Consider the following 16,120-nt stretch of genomic DNA (forward strand, 5'->3'; position numbering starts at 1 on the left):
GAATACCTTTGTTGCACCTCATCATCTGCTTGACGAACCCTATCTCTCTTTTGGTTCAGATTGAACTTCAAAGTTTCTTTCTCCAAGGGGATCTTACCAAGTCTAGATTTGAGATCAGCATTCTCTTTCTCTAGGGTCTTGATAACCTTTTTCAGTTCATCAACTTTAGAATTTTGATGGTTTACTGGTTCAAGAGGCTTGATGTTCGTGGACGGTTCAGGCGGAAACGGAAACAAAATCTCACTAACTCTGTCTTTGACCCATCTGGTGTAAGCTTCATTGGTAATGTAATTTTTCTTACCCATTTCTGCTTTTCCTTGAGGACAAATTGCTCCTCAAGCCTTGACAATCTTCTTGACTAGTTCTAGATCTTCGACCCCTTCATATAAGACGAACCCTTCTACACTCTTGAGATCAGGCTTGTCCACCATAGGGTATCCCAGTTGTCGTAGTGCTAACCTCATATTGTAATTGATTCCCCCTTTTGTACCAAGAAGAGGTACATTAGTAAAATCTCCACAATTGAGGATAAGCTTGATACCGTCGTAGACTCGAGAATACCAAGAAATGTCTTCGACATTCAAGGACATGATCTGCTGGGACCACTTCAAGTTATCTTTGTTCTCAACAAAAGGGCCTTTGCTGGATAGGTGTGAAATAAACCATCTATATAGAAAAAGGGCACAACAGACAATGGTTCCTTTCTTCTTCTGAGTCCTCACGTGGATGGAGTAGTAAGTATCAGCAAGAAGAATAGGAATAGGATTCTAAGTTAGGAAGATATGAATAGCATCTAGATCTACGAATTCTTCCATATTCAGAAACAATACGATCCCATAGATAAGTAGAGCTAGATTGGCGTTGAAGGCCGTCCAACTCCCAGCTTCTGCGAAGGCAATAGCTTTGTCCAATAGAAGCTTCGAGGTGAAGCCATGAATTCCACCCTTAGGTTTCAAGTGTAGTTCCACTTCCTTCATCCCTATGTGTAGAGCTTCAGAAAGGTCTTGATATTTGGGAATTTCCTTACTGTGAACATAAGGCACTTGGTTCTTGATCCTAATACCCAAAATGTGTGAATACTCTTCCAGTATAGGTGCCAATTGGTAATCTCATAATGTAAGACATCTTAGCGGAGGATTGTAGAATTGCACCAGAGTGTGCACAACAGTGATGTTGACTTCGGTGTTCAGAATGCCCAAAAGGTTACCATAAGACGCCTTGAAATCATCTTTGTGTCCCAGATCTAGACGTACCCTAATTCCTCTCAAGACAGCCAACTGAGGTTTCACGAACTTGTAATTGTGAATATTCTTTCTCTCAGGATTCATGCTTCACTTTGAGTGCTTGGTAAATAAACTAGACTCTTGGATTCCTGGAAAAGAAATGCATATGCAAATTTTTTGTCATGATGAATGATAATGTAATGATGGGATGATATAAGTCACATGGATTCAAAGCTCTGGTATGTTTTGAACTATCTGTATATGCCATTTGTTGTAAGTTCAAAGGTTCAATGTAACATGAGTATCAAGGTAGGTAGAGTCTATGGCTTCCTGCAATAAAAACCCATATCCCCCTCACAGGTGTGGACTATGCTCCAAGGTGGTCCCTAGAAGTTCTCCTAGAGTCATCGACTCGAAATGGAAATACCCTTCCGTAGTGAATACTCACAGGACAAAAGTACTTCTAAGTGAATCTAGTCTGGGTGTGGCTCTCGTGACAACCCAACGTGCGAAATGCAGGCGTACATGACTATCCACGAGTCTAACCTATGTGTATACTAAGCTTGGTTACAGAGCTTTCCTCTCTTGTAGTCTATCCCATCCCAACAACAACACAATAGATAATATCCATAATGTAAAGCGAATAAGAAACGCGATAAATAAAAGCGAGTAAATCTATAAAGGTAAACACCTAAAACTAGCGAGGGAACAACCTAAACTAGGCTCGAATCCTTTTAGCGACTAGGAAGTAGTCCAAGCAGCAAAGTATCCCCAACAGAGTCGCCAACTGAAGCTAGCGGAAATATATCTGAATGTATCGCACGCTCGAACATACAACAAAGTCGCCATCGAACTTTATTTATCCCCAAAGGGAAGGGAAAACATCGATAAAACCCAGGGAAAAGAGATATGTTGGGTAAGTAAGTCGGTTATGCAAGGGGAATGTATTAGCACCCCAAACATCTATGATACTCCATGAGAACCGTTTTGATTGTTCTCGCTTGAATATGTGTGATATCTAAGATTGCTCGCAAAAGAATGGGGAAAGGAAAAGAAATAGATAGAGTTCTCGATGAGGATTAAGGCCCTCATGCCTACGTATCCTTATAGTGCCGAGGGGAATTCAGAGCTTCGTAGTTCAAGGAACTAGAGGCGGAAGGTGGAAAGAAGTGGATCAAAGTATGGTTGAACCAAAGAATAATGTTTTGAGCTCCAACAAGGGGTGAAAATGTGAATCCAAGAGTAAACAGGTATGAACCAACAAGTGAGGGCCTACAACGTTGTATCACTATACTGGAACAACCAAAAAAGAGAGGAATTAGGTGTTTGGGTTAAGGGCCAAACAACTCTTGGTTCACAAGGAGGTACAAGATGGAGCACAAAGGTGTAATGTATTTGGCTCAAAGAATAAGGTATATCACATGAAGTGAATGAAGGTAGAATATGAGTGTATCATGGAGATGAACGGGACGAAGTGACCAAAGTCAAAAAATTGAATATTTGGTGATAAGTGGCGGAATAATTATTGTTTGAAATTGAAAGGTGAAAGTGTATTGGAATCCATAAGAGAAATGAGGTTTCTACCATAGAGGGAAACAACTCTAACCGCTACGTGGACTAGCAGGTCACCACTATAAGGTGTTTAGCTAAAAAAAGAATTAAGTGTTTGGGTTAAGGGCCAAACAACTCTTGGTAGAAACACAGACTATTCGTTAGGCGTCCTAAAAGGATGTATTAGAATTCTAAAGAAAGTGTATTTCGATGTCAAAGAGACAGTATGTCACTGGATGTTTAGCTAAAAAAAGAATTAAGTGTTTGGGTTAAGGGCCAAACAACTCTTGGTAGAAACACAGACTATTCGTTAGGCGTCCTAAAAGGATGTATTAGAATTCTAAAGAAAGTGTATTTCGATGTCAAAGAGACAGTATGTCATTGGGTGAATGATTTATGATCGAAGGTAGATAATGAATAGTGAAAGATATGAGTGGTGCCCTAAGGCGAAGGAGGAATAATTAGAAGTATGCTCGCCAAGGATTCACATCCTCGTGCCTATGTATTCTCATTGTGCAATGAGAAAGTCAAAGCAATCGTAGTTCAGAACTATGAGAATAGAAAGCGAGAGATATTTGTCTAAGCAACGAGGACTCACAAGATAAACACCTCGTCAAGGAAGGATTGTAGTACTGGAGTGCAAGGAGTAGTGTATCACTTGCTGGGGAATCAACAATTTGAGATCAAATAAGGGTAGTATCTTGGATTCAAGAGGAGGATAGACTCTTAATCGAAGAGCAAAGTGGCGTCTTAGCCGAAAAAGAATGAATTAAATGTTTGGGTTACCGGCCAAACAACTCTCAATTAAGGAGGTGGACTATTGTTATCGTCCTAAAAGGATAAATAAGGAGTCCAAGGAGAAGTATGATTGATCTAAAAAAGATGGTATAATTGAATAAATGAAGAACGATTGATTCATAAATGGATGAGGTAGATTGATAAATAAGATAGCTCGCGAAGAACTGGGTTCTCCTGCCTACGTATCATTATATTGCAATAAGGAAATTAGAGCTTTCGTAGTTCAGCCCACTAGGGTTAAAAACAAGATGATGGAGGAAAAAGAAATGGATTATTGAAATGATTCAATGAAAATGATTAAGAGAGTTGAATAGAATGGAGAATGGTAGACTTGATTGTTACTCGATGAGAATCACATTAAAGTCTATGAGTAAAGGTGGATACGATAAGCAACGAGCCAAAAGTCTCGCACCCAACGATATCTAGAATGAGTGTAGGAAAGCTCCAGTCTCATTCATTCTTTACCACTTAAGGCTCATGGCATGTAACTATCGTCTTAACTTTCAAGTAGAGAGAGAAGAGTCTTTGTAGTTGTTTCTTGCATTGAAGATGAAGACCTTATCAATCGTTCGATTCAAATTTCACTAAAGTCTATGAATAGAGGTGAATACGATGAGCACTGGATCATACGTCCCATACCCAAAGATACTCAAAATGGAGTAGGAATATTCCAGTTCCACTCCTTCTCTATTTCCGAATGCTCGTATCGTACAAATTGATTCATGATTGATAAGTTGTTGAAGTAGTCCTTGCTTGTTGTATTGCTTTATAAAGAGAGAGAGAGACTTGTCAATCGTATGATTAGAATTGTGCTAAAGTCTATGAATAGAGGTGAATACGATGAGCGTTGGGTCATACGTCCCATACCCAAAGATACTCAGAATGGGGGTAGAAATACTCCAGTCTCACTCCTTCTCCATTACTTAAGGCTCGTGCCACACACTTCTACCTTTGATTTGACAAGCTTTCGTAGTTTCCACCTTTGATGTTCCTGAATAATTTGTTGCTTGGTGTGACTGAGGATGCCTTGATTGATGATCTTGACTTGAGGCCTTGAGCTCTACAGTTTGGAAGAAAAGTCTTTCTAAGTGACCAACGGTCTTTTGGTCACTCAATATAGACTATGGGATTATACAAGGTCAAAGGATTTAATCAATCAAAATTGCTTTTGAACAATTTAATCATGGGTTTTATTTTGGTTATATGGAATTAGGTTAATTATATTTTAGAAATTAGTAATTGTTAGAAACTATCCTAAGGGATCATGCATTGATTGATTAAAATTGATAGAAAATTCCAAGTTATAAACCCTAACGGAGCATGTACGTATTCATCAAAATCTTGATTAAAAATCCTATGTATAATTCCTAAGGGAACCCCCAATTGTTAGGAAATGATTAAAGTTATATGTCAAATCCTATTTTTAATGGGATCATGCCATTCTATAACAAAATAAGCTTATAAGGGAAAATTGGTCATTTACAAAATATGTCCAAAACTTAAGTCTAATCAACCTAATTAGAACCTAAAATGGTAAATTCCTAACAAATGATTTAACCTAATGTTGAAAATGATAGTATTCTAAATTTAATCAAAGGCTAATTATCCCTAACTAAAATCTAATCAAAAGTCCTAATTAAAATCCTAATTAAATCTTAATGAAAATCCTAATTAAAATCCTAATATCCTAAAATCAAGATTTAATTCCTAATTGTCAATTATCAACCTAATTAATCTAATATTGACCTAATATCAATCTAATATTAAAATGCAAAACAATTAAAAAATAAAAAGAATGAGATTGGTAGGGAGGTGTGAATTGAACTGGAGGTGTAAAATGGAATTATCCTAATGGGCTGCAGACAAGCCCAACACAGTTTTTTTTAGTAACAGAATGTAGGTTCCAAAAACGAAATGGGGAGTAAATATGGTACAGGGGTCGCGTCTAAGCCCAATGTCAATTCACTCATTTCCTAGGAGGGGTGTATGTTCAAAACGCAGTGTGAGACGACCAAAAGACCAATGGGCTTTGCTAAGACCAATTCTCATTTCCTTCACCATTCACTGGGGGTGTGTTAGCAATGTTAGTGTGTCCAAAGGAGTTTTGGTGGGCCTGAACAAGCTAAGCCCAAATACTCATCCATGTTGACTTGTCCAAGTCAACAGGTTTGAACTGAACTTTATTGCGCGCTAAACTCTCTTCCTTGGTCTCACCGTCTGTCCGCCTTAGACCACCGCGTCGGCGGCTATCGCCAGCAACGGTGGTGGCCTAACCTAAATTTCCACCACCATCAGATGCACGAAGTCATGCTAGACATGAATATGGTAATGAATTTGGGGAACGGTTGTTGGATTGATCGTATAGAACGAAAAGGTGGAGGAACCATAGCCCCCTAAGTCCAAATTAAATGGCCTTTGGCATGAATCGGTCTCTACCACCATGGGGCTTGCATGCTCTGACCTAGATACTACACTCTGGTAAGCTTAAAGCAGGAAAACATTACAAAAGAGAAACGACTTACCGGAGAAGGCGACCGGAAAATTCAACAGGTGAGTTCTTGAACTTGATCCGTCCTCTTCTTTTTCCTCTTTCTTCTTTTTCTTCTTCTTCTTATGAACTTGGAAATGATGAACTGAGATTATTGTGGCTTAGCTCAAGCAGATTGAAGCTTCAATTTGAAGCTTCAATGGCTTCTAGGAATGAGAGCTTTGAGTAAGGTGAGCGAAGAGAGGTTGCAGTAGTGAGAGTGAAGTTTCAAGCAAATGCTAAGGGTGATTCAATGTGTATGATGAATTTCTTAAATAGAAGTGAGGTTTGGGAATTTGGTTAGGTTTGGATTCAGGTCTGGAGTTAGTTAGGGGATGCTTGGAATTAGTTGGTGTTGACTCACTGAGTTAACTGAAAACTCAATTAGTTAGGAAATGGAAACTCAGTTAATTTAGTTAGTTTATGTTGGTTAATGTATGAATGACTTGAAACTTGAAACTGGCTATTGTAGGTTGTGTTTGAATTGCAGTCATGTGGAATAGGGTTTATAACCTCCTTAGCATGTTGCAGGTTATCATTTAAGTGGCTTTGGCCTTGCACTTTGATCCTTGATTGGCTGAATTGGTGAGTGTTATTTTTGCTTATGGTTTGATCAATGCCACACATGTTTATTCCCACTGCTTGTACTCATTCCTTTGCTTTGCTTCATATAACCTTATTGGTTTTACTGTAGAATTATTGTATAGCAGGGAATTCAATGGGCCAATGGTCACTGTCTGCTCTTACCATTCAGTGGCAAATCATGTTCAAATTTGGGTTTAGTTGTAACTGACAGTGGTGGCATTTTGATGCAGGCTTGGAACAGAGTTTTGCTTTGAGGTGTGTACTTCACTATTATAATGATGCACTACTGCTTCAGGTTCACACTTGGCTTCGCAATGCATATGGGTGAATTATGTTGAATCCTCCTTCCAGTTCAGCCTGTGGTAAGTTGTTATGTCTGGTATTTTATTGAACTGCAAAGTAACAACCATGTGTGCTTGAGTTGGAAATAGGTTAGCTTGGTATGGATTGGTTATGTTCTGGATGTACAGGGTGATGCTTGTGAGCTTATGTTGTGATCTTGTGGCTTGCAGGTCATGTCTTGTTTCTACTTCCATGGTTAGTGGTTTTGCTAGCAGGATTTAGGGACCATCTTAAGTGGCAACAAGTTTTGGTGTTGTGGATTGGTACAAGTCAAGGACCTTTGCAGCAGGTTGGTTTTGGCTTTGGTCAAAGGACTACTGCAGTAGGATGGTTGGAAGCTTGGTTGATTGTGTAAAGATCATGTTGATGTCTTGACTGCTGCAGGATGCAGGACCAATGTATTGCCAATTGTACCTCACTTCTAAATTCCTGCATCATGGTTTTGCAACCCTGTATGATTTTGACTTGGTTGTCTGCAGATTTTATGGCTAATGCAATGGATGCTCAACATGGTAACAGGTCTTGCCAATCCACTGCCCTGGTGTGGTCTTATTTGGATTATTGCAGCATAATATGGTGTTGCATAGTATACAGGACATTAATGCTTTGATGGCCATTTTGGTAACAGGTGAGAAGGTTCATAGGCTCATTGGTATATTTATGCAACATGCTGTTACTCAAGTTTTAGCTCAGCTGGTGCTTGATGAGGCTTGGTGCTAATGTACATTGCAGGGTCCTTTGTCAGTCCCTCATGACCTTGTTTAGTGGCAACAAAGCAAGGTAATGGTGTGCTGCAAAATGTTGAATGGTTTGCTGCAACACCAGGGCCAGAACTACAGTACCATGGATTCTCCAATAGTGAAATCGTGTACTCCCTTGGCTTGTCCCGTTGTCTTTGGCTTGATCAATGAATGGTGGATCGTAAGGGATAATGTTGTACTGCGTTAGAGCTTTTTGGACTTGGTTTGGGGCAGACCAAGACCAAGGGTTAGTGAGCCAAAATGTCAAGATAAGCATGGTGTACACAAGACCATTTACTTGGAATTGAAGCAATAAAAAAAAACACAACCAAACATGAAGATTTGGTGAAACATCAAAGAAAAAGGCTAGGTTAAGTTTGGATGATCAAGAGCATGTGAGAGTTGACTTTGGTCAAAGTTGACCAAAAAGTCAACTATTGACCAAAGTCAACAAATGATCCAAATTCAATTTTCTTTGTATTTTTTCTTGTAAATGGACATTGCAAAGATGATTATGTGTGATTTTAGGGTTTAGGGATTTTGGGTTAACTTTGGTCAAAATTGACCAAAAAGTCAACTATTGACCAAAGTCAACAATTGGTCAAAATTATCAAGACTTGTAACTTTTCATGTAAAATCAAATGTGATGGATTAGAATGGTGTGAAATGGATTGACATGGATTGAAAAATGGTTTGAAATTGGTTTTCCAATTGTTTTATTTCATGACTTAAATGCTTGACTTTGAAAAGAACATGACTTGACTGGTAATATATATTATCATGGTTTATGAACAAAATTATGAATTGAGGGCATAGGATTAGGGTTTGAATGAAACATCCATGAATAAATGGGCATGACTTACAACTAGGTTGTGACACAAGAGGTTTGGTTGTTTGGATGACCAAGGCCAAAGATATACCAACATTCAACTGGACAACAATAGGTCATTGAGACCAAGATGGATTAGACCAAGTACATTGATAATGGTTGAAAATTGGGTGTCATGGATGCAAAGTCAAGCTACCATGTCCATCATATCCATTATCTCCTTGATTAGGGTTTTCCTGAGGCTTGCCCCTCAAGCAAGTCTTTTGGATCAAGCCATATGCTCCAACTATCAGTCTTCCAGTTTGTGAGTCTGCATTAGGGTTTTGAAGGCCAAGACAAGGCCTGGGAAGCTCCATGAGACCCTATTATCACACCTTGAGGAATTAGGGTTTTGAAGACCCTAGAGGATTGGCTGGACAAATCCTTATTGAATCCAAGCCTCTACCATCACAATTAGGGTTTCACATCCCCTATGCTTGATGGGATAATCAGGCCAAGCTTTTGAAGCTTGATCTCCACACAAACCCTAGCTTCACAAGCCCAAGGTTTTGAATCCATGATAATCCATTAGTGAAGGAATGATGTAGATGAATGAATTATGAACGTATGCAAGTGATTCCCAGACCAAGTGGTTGGATAAATAATTAGGAAAAAGGGGAGGGAAAATTTTGGGGTACAACAGTCAGCAAGATGAAACTGGAAAGAAAGAATATTCTATTTACTACCTCAGTAAGAAATTCACCGACTATGAGACTCGATATTCTATGCTTGAAAAGACTTATTGAGCATTGGCTTGGGCTGCTAGGCGTTTGCGTCAGTATATGTTGAATCATACTACTTGGTTGATATCCAAAATGGGTCCAATCAAGTATATTTTTGAGAAGCCTGCTTTAATTGGGAGGATTGCCCATTGACAGATGTTGTTATCCGAGCATGATATCGAATACCGATCTCAAAAAGCTATCAAAGGTAGTGTCTTGGCTGACCATTTGGCTTACCAACCAATTGAAGATTACCAGTCAGTGCAATATGATTTTCCTGATGAAGAGATTTTGTATCTGAAAATGAAATATTGTGATGAACCATTACTTGAAGAAGGGCCAGAACCTGGTTCCCGTTGAGGCATCGTATTTGATGAAGCTATTAATCAGTATGGTAATGGCATTCGGGCAGTAATTATCACTCCTCAAGGCACTCAATTTCCGTTTACAGCTAGATTGACTTTCAAATGTACAAACAATATGGCTGAGTATGAAGCTTGTATCACGGGGCTTGAAGAGGCCATTGATCTCAGAATCAAATACCTTGACGTCTATGGAGATTCAACTTTGGTTGTGAATCAGATCAAAGGTGAATGGGAGATGAATCAACCCGGTTTGATACCATATAGAGATTATGCGAGGATAATATCAAGTTTCTTTACAAAGGTTGAGTTTCATCATATCCCTCGAGATGAAAATCGGATGGCAGATGCTCTTGTAATGTTGGCTTCAATGATTATGGTAAAATTATGGAATGAAGTTCCTAATTTGACCATGATGCATCTTGATTGGCCAGCTCATGTGTTTGTTGTTGAAGAGGTCAAAGATGAAAAGCCGTGGTATTTTGATATCAAGTATTTTCTCCTAAGTCAGATTTATCCGCCTGGGGCATCTTTGAAAGATAAGAAGACTTTGAGAAGATTAGCTGGCAACTTCTACATGAATGGTGATGTGCTTTACAAGAGAAACTTCGATATGGTTCTGCTTAGATGCATGGATAGACACGAAGCAGACATGTTGATGACTGAAGTCCATGAAGGTTCCTTTGGTACTCATTCCAATGGATATGTTATGGCTAAGAAGATGTTGAGAGAAGGTTACTATTGGCTGACAATGGAGTCCGACTGTTGCAAGTTTGTGAAGAAATGCCACAAGTTTCAAATTTATGCAAATAAGATTCATGTTTCTCCGACACTGTTGAATGTCATTTCCTCTCCATGGCCCTTCTCCATGTGGGAAATTGATTTGATTGGCATGATTGAGCCCAAAGCTTCGAACGGATATCGTTTCATTCTAGTGGCTATTGACTACTTCACAAAGTGGGTTGAAGCGGCATCGTATGCAAATGTAACCAAGCAAGTTGTTGTAAGGTTTATCAAGAATCAGATTATATGCCGTTATGGTGTGCCAAGTAAGATCATTACTGATAATGGATCGAACTTGAATAATAATATGGTAGATGCCCTTTGCAAAGACTTCAAGATTACACATCATAATTCTTCTCCCTACAGGCCCAAGATGAATGGGGTTGTTGAAGTTACGAATAAGAACATCAAGAAGATCATTCAGAAGATGGTTGTGACCTACAAGGATTGGCATGAGATGCTCCAATTTGTTTTGCATGGGTACCGTACATCCATCCGCACTTCAACAGGGGCAACCCCTTTCTCACTTGTTTATGGCATGGAAGTTGTGCTCCCAGTAGAGGCTGAGATCCCATCATTGCGTGTCTTGATGGAAGCCAAGTTGACTGAAGTTGAATGGTGTCAGGCCAAATATGATCAGTTGAATTTGATTGAAGAGAAGAGGTTGACTACCATGTGTCATGGTCAATTATATCAGTAACGAATGAAGATAGCATTTCATAAGAAGGTCAGACCTCGTGTGCTCAGAGAAGGTGACCTTGTGCTCAAGAATATTTTATCGTTCAAACCTAATGCTAGGGGTAAATGGACTCCTAATTATGAAGGCCCATATGTTGTTAAGAGAACCTTTTCAGGTGGTGCTTTGATTCTTACAACTATGGATAGTGAAGAGTTCACTCGTTTTATGAATGCTGATGTAGTCAACAAATACTTCGCCTAAAAAGGAAAATAACAGCTCGATAAGTTGAAAACCCGAAAGGGTGGCTCAGGCGAAAATGAGCTTCTCGGTGGATTGAAAACTCGAAAGGGCGATCCAGGCAAAAGTTAGAGACATAAAACAGAAAAATTTATCCTGATAGACTGAGTACCCCACCTTGGGGAAATTTATGCAAAAATTAGGGATTATGACAAGTAACTGCATTCGGTTGATCTCCAGTCTCGAGCAAGTCAGTCAACTTAGATTCACCATTTTCAACCAAAGCCAAAAGCATAGTGGATATTGAAGTTGGTAGAAGGATTAGTGATCATTGTATTCAATGTATCCATTTTCCATGTAAATTACCATTTTCAGCTTTTGTAAAGATCTATGGAGTCTTGTCATTTACAGGCTACCATTCTATTAAATAAAGTTGAGCTTTTTATCCAATTGTTTCTACTCTTATTTTTCTTTCAGCTAAATAGAATTGAATTTTTATGATGATAATTTTGAAATATTTAAAATAAAAACCATTTTTCTTAAAATAATAAAAGCAATTACTTCTAAAAAGTAATCGACTTCATTCAAGAAATATCAACAGCAACCTGAGAACATGTGAGTCCTAAAGTGCGAAGGATTGTTGGTCCTCCTTAAACATATGGTTTGGCCATCTTTTCTTTGCCAACGGAAATTCAGTTTCTCCAGTCGAGTTTTGTGATCGCCTCCCCAGCTGAGCTATATGCGCGTATTCTCAACAGTTTACTTGATCCTGCACAAAAATTTTATTCCCCTCAGGTCGCCAGCAAAGTTCACTCCTGAACCCCGCCAGCACTGATTCTTGAGCGGTATTTCTGGTCCTCTGCAAGGTTGTCTCCTATGTGGCATGGTGTTGACTTAAAATTCCCCGCAGAGTTGATGATTCAAATCCTCATTAGATCTTTTCTATCTCCCCAGTGAGGGTCGAGTGGTTTGTGATGGATGGTTTATGTTTATCCCTATCTTTTTCTCTAGTTGATGCCTCCATCCTGTCGAGATTAGTCGATTCTTGTAGCGATGATTCATATCAGTGACATTTGTATCCTTTGTGATTATTTTGTCAGCATAATCATCAGTCATATATATATATATATATATATATATACATATACATTCATACATCAAATATTTCATTATGCATTATTATTGCATTTAATTCCTTATTTTTCCGATCCTCTACTATGGTGATATCCTTTCCCCACGCAGATTTGGTGCGTATGTCCTCCCTCAATTGTAGAGTGTCAGCCACTTAAACAGAAAGAATTTAACCTTTCTCACTCCCCACTGAGTTATTTCCTCATGGATGATTATTACTTAAGTTTCCTCCCCAGTTGATTATCTGGATGGAACCACTCCTCTTGAGATATATCCTCAGTGGGTAGAGTCATTTGTTTGACCGTTTCTTTCTAGCTCTTACCTAGATAGATTTCTTTTGGTCCCTCGAAAGTTTGTTACCTAGTAACTGGTAATATTCTTCTCGATTTGCGAGTACCTTACTCTTACCTAATACCTGGTAACAGTAATCTACTTCCTCTTGTTTTTCCCAACAGATTTGTTTTACGTTTCCCCAGGTAGTCTATCCTTGATATGTTCATCCTAACCGATGACAAATATTCTTCCCTTTGTGTCTATCCTTGATATGTTCATCTTAATTGATGACGGATATTATCTCTTTGCGATTTTCTACCTAGTAAAAAGGTAGTTGTAATCCCTATTTCTTTCTCAGAGAATTAATCCTTGATATGTTCATCCTAATCGATGACAGGTTTTCTCCTCTTTGCGGTCTTCTGCCCAGTAACCGGTAGTTGTAAATCCCGCTTTCCCCTGCTGAGTCTATCCTCGATATGTTCATTCTAACCGGTGACGGATATTCTCTTTTCAGTATTCTATCCAGTAACTGATAGATATAATTTCTATTTTCTCCCCGACAGTATATCCTTAATATGTTCATCTTAATCAATGACAGATATTCTTCCCTTTTAGTTTATCCTTGATATGTTCACTTTAACCGGTGAAAAATATTCTCTTTCTTCGGTCTTCTGCCCAGTAACCGGTAGTTGTAAATCCTATTTGGCTTTTCCCCAACAGGTTATTCTTAACCAGTAACCGGTAACGAATACATCTCCTGTGTCCCTCAGCGAGTCATCCTTGATATGTATACCCTAACCGGTAACAGATGCCTCTCTATCAGATTATGTTATCTCCTTACCCAGTAACCGGTAAATAGATAATGTAGTTCTGGTACTCCTTTGTTGAAGTTCATTCTTCCCCAGTTGAGTTTGGGTGTGTATTTCCTCAGTGAAATCTTCGTTCCCTGTTTGGTTAGAGTATTTCAACTTTGTTTTGATTCACCCGTTTCCCTTGCAGACTTTCCCCTTTTTCCCCGACCGAGTCCTTCCATCGATTTATTTTCATGGAATCCTCTTGTGTATCCAGCAGTTTTTAGTCGTAGCCTGACCTACGCACAACCTTTTATCCCCATAGTCTCTGTCTCCCTAGTGAGTTTTCCTTGTGGAATGCATTATTCTCATGCGGACATTCAATCTCTCGGGATTCTTTTTCTTTGTGGCAATATCCCCCCCCCCCCACGCACACAAAGATTCCTTTTAACATTTATATCATATGCATCATGAGGTCTCTTAGGGACTACATTTTGTTTCTATTTGTTGTTATTTAAGTCCATTCTACTGAGTCTATACGAAGATTTTAACCTTCACCTCCTCATCTAAAATATCCTTAAATAGGGGTAGCTGTAAGACCCCAATTTTGACCCTAAGATCCCTCATGCCATCTCATCATATGTATTGGAATTCAGCTTACACCTTGGCATCCTCCTTACCCCTCATTCATTGGGTTTTCATTGAGAGAGATCACAAAGCACATTTGATTGTATCATACTTTGTTTTTCATTATTTACTAACCAAAATACCAAAAATATGTCAATGTATAGTTTAACTCTTTTGTAGGTAATGTGTGTGCTCATCTATGCTCCATCAAGCTCATATCTAGGATTAAGGCCCTAAATGCAAGAAGCTCAATCAATAAATGGTTTACATTGGTTCTAGGCATCATATATGGATCCCTATGATCTTAGCATATCATTTTGATCAAGAAATCATTAAGAGTTTAGAGTTTGTTTGCCGTGGAAACCCTAATTCATTTGGGTATCTTGTGTGACTTCTTCACCAAGTTTCCCCACCATTTGATCAAATAGTTCAAGGGATACTTCATATTTAATCATATTACACATATATGATCCTCCATGAGTCCTAAAAATCAAGAGAATCTCAAGCAAGCAAGATGGTTCATGGTGGTTGACCAGAGAAAGTCAACTGGTCAAAACTGGGGTTCCCTAGAACCTATCTCCTACATGTTTTGTCAGATGAAAATGATTCCAAGCACAAAGTTACTCAAAATGATATTCCAAACAACTTTCATTTTGAAATCAAGAGCTAGTTTCTCTTGGAAAGTAATTTTTTATGGTGAAAGATTATAGGTCATTTTGTCTGAACCCTAGTTTGGAGGTCAACTTCCCAAGACCATAACTTGCTTAATTTTCATGTGATGAAATAAATTCAAATTCCATGATCAAATTCAAGATGTCTACTTCAACTTTGATGTTTGGAGGAAGTTCAAATTCAACTTGCAAATGCATGTGCCAAGAGGAAACATTATAGGTCATTTTGGGCCATTACCATTAAACAAGTGATTTTCCTCAACTTCTAAAATGCATAACTCCTTCATGCCAAATCCAAATATGGTCAAATTTATGACTAAATTGAATAGGTTTGAAATCGGTACAACTTTATTGAAGGAACTTTTCTCATTTGAAGTCGATAGAAAAAGTTATTTAAGGTGGAAGAAGTGAATATTTGACTTGGGACTTAGAAAATTTTCAAATATGTTTGATTTACCAATTTTCCACCTCATATTTCATCATGATCCAAGCTTCAAATGAAAATGTGTCTAACATGAAAGTTGTTCACCTTGATTTCACCTTTCTAAAAAGTCCAAGATCACCTCATTTGGCCAAAGAATGAAGGACTTGTGCATGGGTGCAATGTGAGGATCCATTTGGATGATTTTCATATCCATATTTCATACACTATTGCATGGCCACATGACATGATTTCAGCATGATTCTCACTTATTTTTGGACCTGAATATATCACTTGATGGGCCTATCACACGCCCATGCAAGCATGCAAAGAGAATTACTCATTTTTGCCAAATTTGGAAGTGTGTGGAAATGAATATCCTTGGCTATAAAATTAAGGACCTCATGCCCAAGCTTTGAACCTGCAATCCAAACCCTCTCCATTAAAGGATAATCTTGAAGGTTTTCTTTGGAAAATCTAGTTTCAAATCTCCATCTATTTTAAGATTGAAACTCCAAGAGTCCATACCTTTTCTTGATCCTAATCACTTCCAACAAGCATTTGAAGCAAGGCCAAGCACAATTTGAATCAAGATCAAGCAAGTTTGAAGCTCCATTGAAGGTGAATTTTCAGAAACTTCATCTCTTCGATTCTCTCTCAATTCTTCACTATTCTTTATGACTTTTGGTTGTCTGAAGTCCTATCAATGTAGGCAAGAAGATTGAGTTGCTTTGAGGTCAAATTAAAGCAACTCAGTTCATGATCCTCAAAATTCAAATCCCTATATCT

This window comes from Lathyrus oleraceus, chromosome 1 (genome assembly GCF_024323335.1).
Source record: "Lathyrus oleraceus cultivar Zhongwan6 chromosome 1, CAAS_Psat_ZW6_1.0, whole genome shotgun sequence".
Lineage (NCBI taxonomy): Eukaryota > Viridiplantae > Streptophyta > Magnoliopsida > Fabales > Fabaceae > Lathyrus > Lathyrus oleraceus.